The sequence below is a fragment of the Astyanax mexicanus genome, chromosome 12 (assembly GCF_023375975.1).
Source record: "Astyanax mexicanus isolate ESR-SI-001 chromosome 12, AstMex3_surface, whole genome shotgun sequence".
NCBI lineage: Eukaryota > Metazoa > Chordata > Actinopteri > Characiformes > Acestrorhamphidae > Astyanax > Astyanax mexicanus.
In genome coordinates this window covers 36,401,034-36,411,033 of record NC_064419.1, presented here as the reverse complement: position 1 = coordinate 36,411,033, position 10,000 = coordinate 36,401,034, and the positions used below count along the sequence as shown (strand labels likewise).

The 10,000-nt window shown below is 43.2% G+C and overlaps 25 non-coding genes across 25 annotated transcripts; 12 read left to right on the top strand and 13 right to left on the bottom strand.

Moving 5' to 3' along the window:
• Positions 1-152: 152 nt before the first annotated feature.
• trnak-uuu (transfer RNA lysine (anticodon UUU)) lies at positions 153-225 on the bottom strand. The gene has a single exon. It is a non-coding gene; the product is annotated as a tRNA-Lys (tRNA).
• A 179-nt stretch (positions 226-404) lies between these two features.
• trnak-uuu (transfer RNA lysine (anticodon UUU)) lies at positions 405-477 on the bottom strand. The gene has a single exon. It is a non-coding gene; the product is annotated as a tRNA-Lys (tRNA).
• A 262-nt stretch (positions 478-739) lies between these two features.
• trnaw-cca (transfer RNA tryptophan (anticodon CCA)) lies at positions 740-811 on the top strand. Its single transcript has one exon. It is a non-coding gene; the product is annotated as a tRNA-Trp (tRNA).
• Positions 812-985: 174 nt separating this feature from the next.
• Positions 986-1,058, bottom strand: trnak-uuu (transfer RNA lysine (anticodon UUU)). The gene has a single exon. It is a non-coding gene; the product is annotated as a tRNA-Lys (tRNA).
• A 179-nt stretch (positions 1,059-1,237) lies between these two features.
• Positions 1,238-1,310, bottom strand: trnak-uuu (transfer RNA lysine (anticodon UUU)). Its single transcript has one exon. It is a non-coding gene; the product is annotated as a tRNA-Lys (tRNA).
• A 262-nt stretch (positions 1,311-1,572) lies between these two features.
• trnaw-cca (transfer RNA tryptophan (anticodon CCA)) lies at positions 1,573-1,644 on the top strand. The gene has a single exon. It is a non-coding gene; the product is annotated as a tRNA-Trp (tRNA).
• Positions 1,645-1,818: 174 nt separating this feature from the next.
• Positions 1,819-1,891, bottom strand: trnak-uuu (transfer RNA lysine (anticodon UUU)). The gene has a single exon. It is a non-coding gene; the product is annotated as a tRNA-Lys (tRNA).
• A 179-nt stretch (positions 1,892-2,070) lies between these two features.
• Positions 2,071-2,143, bottom strand: trnak-uuu (transfer RNA lysine (anticodon UUU)). Its single transcript has one exon. It is a non-coding gene; the product is annotated as a tRNA-Lys (tRNA).
• Positions 2,144-2,405: 262 nt separating this feature from the next.
• Positions 2,406-2,477, top strand: trnaw-cca (transfer RNA tryptophan (anticodon CCA)). Its single transcript has one exon. It is a non-coding gene; the product is annotated as a tRNA-Trp (tRNA).
• A 426-nt stretch (positions 2,478-2,903) lies between these two features.
• Positions 2,904-2,976, bottom strand: trnak-uuu (transfer RNA lysine (anticodon UUU)). Its single transcript has one exon. It is a non-coding gene; the product is annotated as a tRNA-Lys (tRNA).
• Positions 2,977-3,238: 262 nt separating this feature from the next.
• On the top strand, positions 3,239-3,310 carry trnaw-cca (transfer RNA tryptophan (anticodon CCA)). Its single transcript has one exon. It is a non-coding gene; the product is annotated as a tRNA-Trp (tRNA).
• Positions 3,311-3,736: 426 nt separating this feature from the next.
• Positions 3,737-3,809, bottom strand: trnak-uuu (transfer RNA lysine (anticodon UUU)). The gene has a single exon. It is a non-coding gene; the product is annotated as a tRNA-Lys (tRNA).
• A 262-nt stretch (positions 3,810-4,071) lies between these two features.
• trnaw-cca (transfer RNA tryptophan (anticodon CCA)) lies at positions 4,072-4,143 on the top strand. The gene has a single exon. It is a non-coding gene; the product is annotated as a tRNA-Trp (tRNA).
• Positions 4,144-4,569: 426 nt separating this feature from the next.
• Positions 4,570-4,642, bottom strand: trnak-uuu (transfer RNA lysine (anticodon UUU)). The gene has a single exon. It is a non-coding gene; the product is annotated as a tRNA-Lys (tRNA).
• Positions 4,643-4,904: 262 nt separating this feature from the next.
• Positions 4,905-4,976, top strand: trnaw-cca (transfer RNA tryptophan (anticodon CCA)). Its single transcript has one exon. It is a non-coding gene; the product is annotated as a tRNA-Trp (tRNA).
• A 426-nt stretch (positions 4,977-5,402) lies between these two features.
• Positions 5,403-5,475, bottom strand: trnak-uuu (transfer RNA lysine (anticodon UUU)). The gene has a single exon. It is a non-coding gene; the product is annotated as a tRNA-Lys (tRNA).
• Positions 5,476-5,737: 262 nt separating this feature from the next.
• On the top strand, positions 5,738-5,809 carry trnaw-cca (transfer RNA tryptophan (anticodon CCA)). The gene has a single exon. It is a non-coding gene; the product is annotated as a tRNA-Trp (tRNA).
• A 761-nt stretch (positions 5,810-6,570) lies between these two features.
• trnaw-cca (transfer RNA tryptophan (anticodon CCA)) lies at positions 6,571-6,642 on the top strand. Its single transcript has one exon. It is a non-coding gene; the product is annotated as a tRNA-Trp (tRNA).
• Positions 6,643-7,068: 426 nt separating this feature from the next.
• trnak-uuu (transfer RNA lysine (anticodon UUU)) lies at positions 7,069-7,141 on the bottom strand. The gene has a single exon. It is a non-coding gene; the product is annotated as a tRNA-Lys (tRNA).
• A 262-nt stretch (positions 7,142-7,403) lies between these two features.
• Positions 7,404-7,475, top strand: trnaw-cca (transfer RNA tryptophan (anticodon CCA)). The gene has a single exon. It is a non-coding gene; the product is annotated as a tRNA-Trp (tRNA).
• A 440-nt stretch (positions 7,476-7,915) lies between these two features.
• trnak-uuu (transfer RNA lysine (anticodon UUU)) lies at positions 7,916-7,988 on the bottom strand. Its single transcript has one exon. It is a non-coding gene; the product is annotated as a tRNA-Lys (tRNA).
• Positions 7,989-8,249: 261 nt separating this feature from the next.
• Positions 8,250-8,322, top strand: trnaw-cca (transfer RNA tryptophan (anticodon CCA)). The gene has a single exon. It is a non-coding gene; the product is annotated as a tRNA-Trp (tRNA).
• A 173-nt stretch (positions 8,323-8,495) lies between these two features.
• trnak-uuu (transfer RNA lysine (anticodon UUU)) lies at positions 8,496-8,568 on the bottom strand. Its single transcript has one exon. It is a non-coding gene; the product is annotated as a tRNA-Lys (tRNA).
• Positions 8,569-9,083: 515 nt separating this feature from the next.
• On the top strand, positions 9,084-9,155 carry trnaw-cca (transfer RNA tryptophan (anticodon CCA)). The gene has a single exon. It is a non-coding gene; the product is annotated as a tRNA-Trp (tRNA).
• A 761-nt stretch (positions 9,156-9,916) lies between these two features.
• trnaw-cca (transfer RNA tryptophan (anticodon CCA)) lies at positions 9,917-9,988 on the top strand. Its single transcript has one exon. It is a non-coding gene; the product is annotated as a tRNA-Trp (tRNA).
• Positions 9,989-10,000: the final 12 nt, after the last annotated feature.

Below are 10,000 nucleotides of genomic sequence, written 5' to 3'. Positions count from 1 at the left end.
TTGAGTGGGACCAGTTAGTCCACAACTTTAAAAGTACCTCAGTTACACAGAGTTTTGTGAGTCACTTGCAGGGCAATTTTAACCTTAATAGGTCATGCTCACTTGAGGCTATTTAAAGGTTTAATTGGTAACAAAGAAGCACAGGCTTTGGCCGCCCGAACAGGGACTTGAACCCTGGACCCTCAGATTAAAAGTCTGATGCTCTACCGACTGAGCCATCCGGGCCTTTACAGCTTCTTTCTTACAGCGAATTCACATTGTTCAACTGATGCATGGTGGTCAAGCAGAAAAGGGAGGGATATTTTCTAGGCTTGGCCCCTGACTGTCTTCTGAACAGCCGGAAAGCATCTGGAAAGCAAGAGACTCCTGCATTCTTAAACTCATACTTGTAAGAAACTGGCAAACGCCCGAACAGGGACTTGAACCCTGGACCCTCAGATTAAAAGTCTGATGCTCTACCGACTGAGCTATCCGGGCCCTGACTGAAAATTCTATCGTGCCAGATAAGGTGACTCACACTCAAATACTACATCTCAGCAAATCGAGAATTAGGATACTTATCCGATTACTTAATCCATCTTTGACCTCATACCTAAAGTTCCATATTAAATGCCTTGTTTTCAACTTCCTGAGATATCCAGTTTTTTCTCCAGTTAGAGCTCTTTAGGCCTAACTACTGAGTTTCTCTTGAATAATAATGATGTCCAAAAATAGGCAACATGAACATTACAGCGTCGATGACCTCGTGGCGCAACGGTAGCGCGTCTGACTCCAGATCAGAAGGTTGCGTGTTCAAATCACGTCGGGGTCAAATATTGCTTTTAATCTAGTCATTGAGTGGGACCAGTTAGTCCACAACTTTAAAAGTACCTCAGTTACACAGAGTTCTTTGAGTCACTTGCAGGGCAATTTTAACCTTTATAGGTCATGCTCACTTGAGGCTATTTAAAGGTTTAATTGGTAACAAAGAAGCACAGGCTTTGGCCGCCCGAACAGGGACTTGAACCCTGGACCCTCAGATTAAAAGTCTGATGCTCTACCGACTGAGCTATCCGGGCCCTTAAGGATTGTTTCTTATGGCAAATTCACATTGTTCAACTGATGCATGGTGGTCAAGCAGAAAATGTTGGAATATTTTCTAGGCTTGGCCCCTGACTGTCTTCTGAACAGCCGGAAAGCATCTGGAAAGCAAGAGACTCCTGCATTCTTAAACTCATACTTGTAAGAAATTGGCAAACGCCCGAACAGGGACTTGAACCCTGGACCCTCAGATTAAAAGTCTGATGCTCTACCGACTGAGCTATCCGGGCCCTGACTGCAAATTCTATCATGCCAGATAAGGTGACTCACACTCAAATACTACATCTCAGCAAATCGAGAATTAGGATACCTATCCCATTACTTAATCCATCTTTGACCTCATACCTAAAGTTCCATATTAAATGCCTTGTTTTCAACTTCCTGAGATATCCAGTTTTTTCTCCAGTTAGAGCTCTTTAGGCCTAACTACTGAGTTTCTCTTGAATAATAATGATGTCCAAAAATAGGAAACATGAACACTACAGCATCGCTGACCTCGTGGCGCACCGGTAGCGCGTCTGACTCCAGATCAGAAGGTTGCGTGTTCAAATCACGTCGGGGTCAAATATTGCTTTTAATCTAGTCATTGAGTGGGACCAGTTAATCCACAACGTTAAAAGTACCTCAGTTACACAGAGTTTTGTCAGTCACTTGCAGGGCAATTTTAACCTTAATAGGTCATGCTCACTTGAGGCTATTTAAAGGTTTAATTGGTAACAAAGAAGCACAGGCTTTGGCCGCCCGAACAGGGACTTGAACCCTGGACCCTCAGATTAAAAGTCTGATGCTCTACCGACTGAGCCATCCGGGCCTTTACAGATTCTTTCTTACAGCGAATTCACATTGTTCAACTGATGCATGGTGGTCAAGCAGAAAAGGGAGGAATATTTTCTAGGCTTGGCCCCTGACTGTCTTCTGAACAGCCGGAAAGCATCTGGAAAGCAAGAGACTCCTGCATTCTTAAACTCATACTTGTAAGAAATTGGCAAACGCCCGAACAGGGACTTGAACCCTGGACCCTCAGATTAAAAGTCTGATGCTCTACCGACTGAGCTATCCGGGCCCTGACTGCAAATTCTATCATGCCAGATAAGGTGACTCACACTCAAATACTACATCTCAGCAAATCGAGAATTAGGATACCTATCCCATTACTTAATCCATCTTTGACCTCATACCTAAAGTTCCATATTAAATGCCTTGTTTTCAACTTCCTGAGATATCCAGTTTTTTCTCCAGTTAGAGCTCTTTAGGCCTAACTACTGAGTTTCTCTTGAATAATAATGATGTCCAAAAATAGGAAACATGAACACTACAGCATCGCTGACCTCGTGGCGCACCGGTAGCGCGTCTGACTCCAGATCAGAAGGTTGCGTGTTCAAATCACGTCGGGGTCAAATATTGCTTTTAATCTAGTCATTGAGTGGGACCAGTTAATCCACAACGTTAAAAGTACCTCAGTTACACAGAGTTTTGTCAGTCACTTGCAGGGCAATTTTAACCTTAATAGGTCATGCTCACTTGAGGCTATTTAAAGGTTTAATTGGTAACAAAGAAGCACAGGCTTTGGCCGACCGAACAGGGACTTGAACCCTGGACCCTCAGATTAAAAGTCTGATGCTCTACCGACTGAGCCATCCGGGCCTTTACAGATTCTTTCTTACAGCGAATTCACATTGTTCAACTGATGCATGGTGGTCAAGCAGAAAAGGGAGGAATATTTTCTAGGCTTGGCCCCTGACTGTCTTCTGAACAGCCGGAAAGCATCTGGAAAGCAAGAGACTCCTGCATTCTTAAACTCATACTTGTAAGAAATTGGCAAACGCCCGAACAGGGACTTGAACCCTGGACCCTCAGATTAAAAGTCTGATGCTCTACCGACTGAGCTATCCGGGCCCTGACTGAAAATTCTATCGTGCCAGATAAGGTGACTCACACTCAAATACTACATCTCAGCAAATCGAGAATTAGGATACCTATCCCATTACTTAATCCATCTTTGACCTCATACCTAAAGTTCCATATTAAATGCCTTGTTTTCAACTTCCTGAGATATCCAGTTTTTTCTCCAGTTAGAGCTCTTTAGGCCTAACTACTGAGTTTCTCTTGAATAATAATGATGTCCAAAAATAGGAAACATGAACAGTACAGCGTCGCTGACCTCGTGGCGCAACGGTAGCGCGTCTGACTCCAGATCAGAAGGTTGCGTGTTCAAATCACGTCGGGGTCAAATATTGCTTTTAATCTAGTCATTGAGTGGGACCAGTTAATCCACAACTTTAAAAGTACCTCAGTTACACAGAGTTCTTTGAGTCACTTGCAGGCCAATTTTAACCTTTATAGGTCATGCTCACTTGAGGCTATTTAAAGGTTTAATTGGTAACAAAGAAGCACAGGCTTTGGCCGACCGAACAGGGACTTGAACCCTAGACCCTCAGATTAAAAGTCTGATGCTCTACCGACTGAGCCATCCGGGCCTTTACAGATTCTTTCTTACAGCGAATTCACATTGTTCAACTGATGCATGGTGGTCAAGCAGAAAAGGGAGGAATATTTTCTAGGCTTGGCCCCTGACTGTCTTCTGAACAGCCGGAAAGCATCTGGAAAGCAAGAGACTCCTGCATTCTTAAACTCATACTTGTAAGAAATTGGCAAACGCCCGAACAGGGACTTGAACCCTGGACCCTCAGATTAAAAGTCTGATGCTCTACCGACTGAGCTATCCGGGCCCTGACTGAAAATTCTATCGTGCCAGATAAGGTGACTCACACTCAAATACTACATCTCAGCAAATCGAGAATTAGGATACCTATCCCATTACTTAATCCATCTTTGACCTCATACCTAAAGTTCCATATTAAATGCCTTGTTTTCAACTTCCTGAGATATCCAGTTTTTTCTCCAGTTAGAGCTCTTTAGGCCTAACTACTGAGTTTCTCTTGAATAATAATGATGTCCAAAAATAGGAAACATGAACAGTACAGCGTCGCTGACCTCGTGGCGCAACGGTAGCGCGTCTGACTCCAGATCAGAAGGTTGCGTGTTCAAATCACGTCGGGGTCAAATATTGCTTTTAATCTAGTCATTGAGTGGGACCAGTTAATCCACAACTTTAAAAGTACCTCAGTTACACAGAGTTTTGTGAGTCACTTGCAGGGCAATTTTAACCTTAATAGGTCATGCTCACTTGAGGCTATTTAAAGGTTTAATTGGTAACAAAGAAGCACAGGCTTTGGCCGCCCGAACAGGGACTTGAACCCTGGACCCTCAGATTAAAAGTCTGATGCTCTACCGACTGAGCCATCCGGACCTTTATAGATTCTTTCTTACAGCGAATTCACATTGTTCAACTGATGCATGGTGGTCAATTAGAAAAGGGAGGAATATTTTCTAGGCTTGGCCCCTGACTGTCTTCTGAACAGCCGGAAAGCATCTGGAAAGCAAGAGACTCCTGCATTCTTAAACTCATACTTGTAAGAAATTGGCAAACGCCCGAACAGGGACTTGAACCCTGGACCCTCAGATTAAAAGTCTGATGCTCTACCGACTGAGCTATCCGGGCCCTGACTGAAAATTCTATCGTGCCAGATAAGGTGACTCACACTCAAATACTACATCTCAGCAAATCGAGAATTAGGATACCTATCCCATTACTTAATCCATCTTTGACCTCATACCTAAAGTTCCATATTAAATGCCTTGTTTTCAACTTCCTGAGATATCCAGTTTTTTCTCCAGTTAGAGCTCTTTAGGCCTAACTACTGAGTTTCTCTTGAATAATAATGATGTCCAAAAATAGGAAACATGAACAGTACAGCGTCGCTGACCTCGTGGCGCAACGGTAGCGCGTCTGACTCCAGATCAGAAGGTTGCGTGTTCAAATCACGTCGGGGTCAAATATTGCTTTTAATCTAGTCATTGAGTGGGACCAGTTAATCCACAACTTTAAAAGTACCTCAGTTACACAGAGTTTTGTGAGTCACTTGCAGGGCAATTTTAACCTTAATAGGTCATGCTCACTTGAGGCTATTTAAAGGTTTAATTGGTAACAAAGAAGCACAGGCTTTGGCCGCCCGAACAGGGACTTGAACCCTGGACCCTCAGATTAAAAGTCTGATGCTCTACCGACTGAGCCATCCGGACCTTTATAGATTCTTTCTTACAGCGAATTCACATTGTTCAACTGATGCATGGTGGTCAATTAGAAAAGGGAGGAATATTTTCTAGGCTTGGCCCCTGACTGTCTTCTGAACAGCCGGAAAGCATCTGGAAAGCAAGAGACTCCTGCATTCTTAAACTCATACTTGTAAGAAATTGGCAAACGCCCAAACAGGGACTTGAACCCTGGACCCTCAGATTAAAAGTCTGATGCTCTACCGACTGAGCTATCCGGGCCCTGACTGAAAATTCTATCGTGCCACATAAGGTGACTCACACTCAAATACTACATCTCAGCAAATCGAGAATTAGGATACTTATCCCATTACTTAATCCATCTTTGACCTCATACCTAAAGTTCCATATTAAATGCCTTGTTTTCAACTTCCTGAGATATCCAGTTTTTTCTCCAGTTAGAGCTCTTTAGGCCTAACTACTGAGTTTCTCTTGAATAATAATGATGTCCAAAAATAGGCAACATGAACACTACAGCGTCGATGACCTCGTGGCGCAACGGTAGCGTGTCTGACTCCAGATCAGAAGTTTGCGTGTTCAAATCATGTCGGGGTCAAATATTGCTTTTAATCTAGTCATTGAGTGGGACCAGTTAGTCCACAACTTTAAAAGCACCTCAGTTACACAGAGTTCTTTGAGTCACTTGCAGGGCAATTTTAACCTTTATAGGTCATGCTCACTTGAGGCTATTTAAAGGTTTAATTGGTAACAAAGAAGCACAGGCTTTGGCTGCCCGAACAGGGACTTGAACCCTGGACCCTCAGATTAAAAGTCTGATGCTCTACCGACTGAGCCATCCGGACCTTTATAGATTCTTTCTTACAGCGAATTCACATTGTTCAACTGATGCATGGTGGTCAATTAGAAAAGGGAGGAATATTTTCTAGGCTTGGCCCCTGACTGTCTTCTGAACAGCCGGAAAGCATCTGGAAAGCAAGAGACTCCTGCATTCTTAAACTCATACTTGTAAGAAATTGGCAAACGCCCGAACAGGGACTTGAACCCTGGACCCTCAGATTAAAAGTCTGATGCTCTACCGACTGAGCCATCCGGCCCCTGAGTGAAAATTCTATCGTGCCAGATAAGGTGACTCACACTCAAATACTACATCTCAGCAAATCGAGAATTAGGATACTTATCCCATTACTTAATCCATCTTTGACCTCATACCTAAAGTTCCATATTAAATGCCTTGTTTTCAACTTCCTGAGATATCCAGTTTTTTCTCCAGTTAGAGCTCTTTAAGCCTAACTACTGAGTTTCTCTTGAATAATAATGATGTCCAAAAATAGGCAACATGAACACTACAGCGTCGATGACCTCGTGGCGCAAAGGTAGCGCGTCTGACTCCAGATCAGAAGGTTGCGTGTTCAAATCACGTCGGGGTCAAATATTGCTTTTAATCTAGTCATTGAGTGGGACCAGTTAGTCCACAACTTTAAAAGTACCTCAGTTACACAGAGTTCTTTGAGTCACTTGCAGGCCAATTTTAACCTTTATAGGTCATGCTCACTTGAGGCTATTTAAAGGTTTAATTGGTAACAAAGAAGCACAGGCTTTGGCCCCCCGAACAGGGACTTGAACCCTGGACCCCCAGATTAAAAGTCTGATGCTCTACCGACTGAGCCATCCGGGCCTTCACAGATTCTTTCTTACAGCGAATTCACATTGTTCAACTGATGCATGGTGGTCAAGCAGAAAAGGGAGGAATATTTTCTAGGCTTGGCCCCTGACTGTCTTCTGAACAGCCGGAAAGCATCTGGAAAGCAAGAGACTCCTGCATTCTTAAACTCATACTTGTAAGAAATTGGCAAACGCCCGAACAGGGACTTGAACCCTGGACCCTCAGATTAAAAGTCTGATGCTCTACCGACTGAGCTATCCGGGCCCTGACCGAAAATTCTATCGTGCCAGATAAGGTGACTCACACTCAAATACTACATCTCAGCAAATCGAGAATTAGGATACCTATCCCATTACTTAATCCATCTTTGACCTCATACCTAAAGTTCCATATTAAATGCCTTGTTTTCAACTTCCTGAGATATCCAGTTTTTTCTCCAGTTAAAGCTCTTTAGGCCTAACTACTGAGTTTCTCTTGAATAATAATGATGTCCAAAAATAGGAAAAATGAACACTACAGCGTCGCTGACCTCGTGGCGCAACGGTAGCGCGTCTGACTCCAGATCAGAAGGTTGCGTGTTCAAATCACGTCGGGGTCAAATATTGCTTTTAATCTAGTCATTGAGTGGGACCAGTTAGTAACTTTAAAAGTCTGTGTAACTTTAAAAGTACCTCAGTTACACAGAGTTCTTTGAGTCACTTGCAGGGCAATTTTAACCTTTATAGGTCATGCTCACTTGAGGCTATTTAAAGGTTTAATTGGTAACAAAGAAGCAAAGGCTATGGCCACCCGAATAGGGACTTGAACCCTGGACACTCAGATTAAAAGTCTGATGCTCTACCGACTGAGCCATCCAGGCCTTTATAGATTCTTTCTTACAGCGAATTCACATTGTTCAACTGATGCATGGTGGTCAAGCAGAAAAGGGAGGAATATTTTCTAGGCTTGGCCTTTGACTGTCTTCTGAACAGCCGGAAAGCATCTGGAAAGCAAGAGACTCCTGCATTCTTAATCTCATACTTGTAAGAAATTGGCAAACGCCCGAACAGGGACTTGAACCCTGGACCCTCAGATTAAAAGTCTGATGCTCTACCGACTGAGCTATCCGGGCCCTGACTGAAAATTCTATCGTGCCAGATAAGGTGACTCACACTCAAATACTACATCTCAGCAAATCGAGAATTAGGATACCTATCCCATTACTTAATCCATCTTTGACCTCATACCTAAAGTTCCATATTAAATGCCTTGTTTTCAACTTCCTGAGATATCCAGTTTTTTCTCCAGTTAGAGCTCTTTAGGCCTAACTACTGAGTTTCTCTTGAATAATAATGATGTCCAAAAATAGGAAACATGAACACTACAGCGTCGATGACCTCGTGGCGCAACGGTAGCGTGTCTGACTCCAGATCAGAAGGTTGCGTGTTCAAATCACGTCGGGTCAAATATTGCTTTTAATCTAGTCATTGAGTGGGACCAGTTAATCCACAACTTTAAAAGTACCTCAGTTACACAGAGTTTTGTGAGTCACTTGCAGGGCAATTTTAACCTTTATAGGTCATGCTCACTTGAGGCTATTTAAAGGTTTAATTGGTAACAAAGAAGCACAGGCTTTGGCCGCCCGAACAGGGACTTGAACCCTGGACCCTCAGATTAAAAGTCTGATGCTCTACCGACTGAGCCATCCGGGCCTTTACAGCTTGTTTCTTACAGCGAATTCACATTGTTCAACTGATGCATGGTGGTCAAGCAGAAAAGGGAGGGATATTTTCTAGGCTTGGCCCCTGACTGTCTTCTGAACAGCCGGAAAGCATCTGGAAAGCAAGAGACTCCTGCATTCTTAAACTCATACTTGTAAGAAACTGGCAAACACCCGAACAGGGACTTGAACCCTGGACCCTCAGATCAAAAGTCTGATGCTCTACCGACTGAGCTATCCGGGCCCTGACTGAAAATTCTATCGTGCCAGATAAGGTGACTCACACTCAAATACTACATCTCAGCAAATCGAGAATTAGGATACTTATCCGATTACTTAATCCATCTTTGACCTCATACCTAAAGTTCCATATTAAATGCCTTGTTTTCAACTTCCTGAGATATCCAGTTTTTTTCTCCAGTTAGAGCTCTTTAGGCCTAACTACTGAGTTTCTCTTGAACAAAAATGATGTCCAAAAATAGGCAACATGAACATTACAGCATCGATGACCTCGTGGCGCAACGGTAGCGCGTCTGACTCCAGATCAGAAGGTTGCGTGTTCAAATCACGTCGGGGTCAAATATTGCTTTTAATCTAGTCATTGAGTGGGACCAGTTAGTCCACAACTTTAAAAGTACCTCAGTTACACAGAGTTCTTTGAGTCACTTGCAGGGCAATTTTAACCTTTATAGGTCATGCTCACTTGAGGCTATTTAAAGGTTTAATTGGTAAAAAAGAAGCAAAGGCTTTGGCCGGCCGAATAGGGACTTGAACCCTGGACCCTCAGATTAAAAGTCTGATGCTCTCCCGACAGAGCCATCCGGGCCTTTACAGATTCTTTCTTACAGCGAATTCACATTGTTCAACTGATGCATGGTGGTCAAGCAGAAAAGGGAGGAATATTTTCTAGGCTTGGCCCCTGACTGTCTTCTGAACAGCCGGAAAGCATCTGGAAAGCAAGAGACTCCTGTATTCTTAAACTCATACTTGTAAGAAACTGGCAAACGCCCGAACAGGGACTTGAACCCTGGACCCTCAGATTAAAAGTCTGATGCTCTACCGACTGAGCTATCCGGGGCCTGAATGAAAATTCTATCGTGCCAGATAAGGTGACTCACACTCAAATACTACATCTCAGCAAATCGAGAATTAGGATACTTATCCCATTACTTAATCCATCTTTGACCTCATACCTAAAGTTCCATATTAAATGCCTTGTTTTCAACTTCCTGAGATATCCAGTTTTTTCTCCAGTTAGAGCTCTTTAGGCCTAACTACTGAGTTTCTCTTGAATAATAATGATGTCCAAAAATAGGCAACATGAACACTACAGCGTCGATGACCTCGTGGCGCAACGGTAGCGTGTCTGACTCCAGATCAGAAGGTTGCGTGTTCAAATCACGTCGGGGTCAAATATTGCTTTT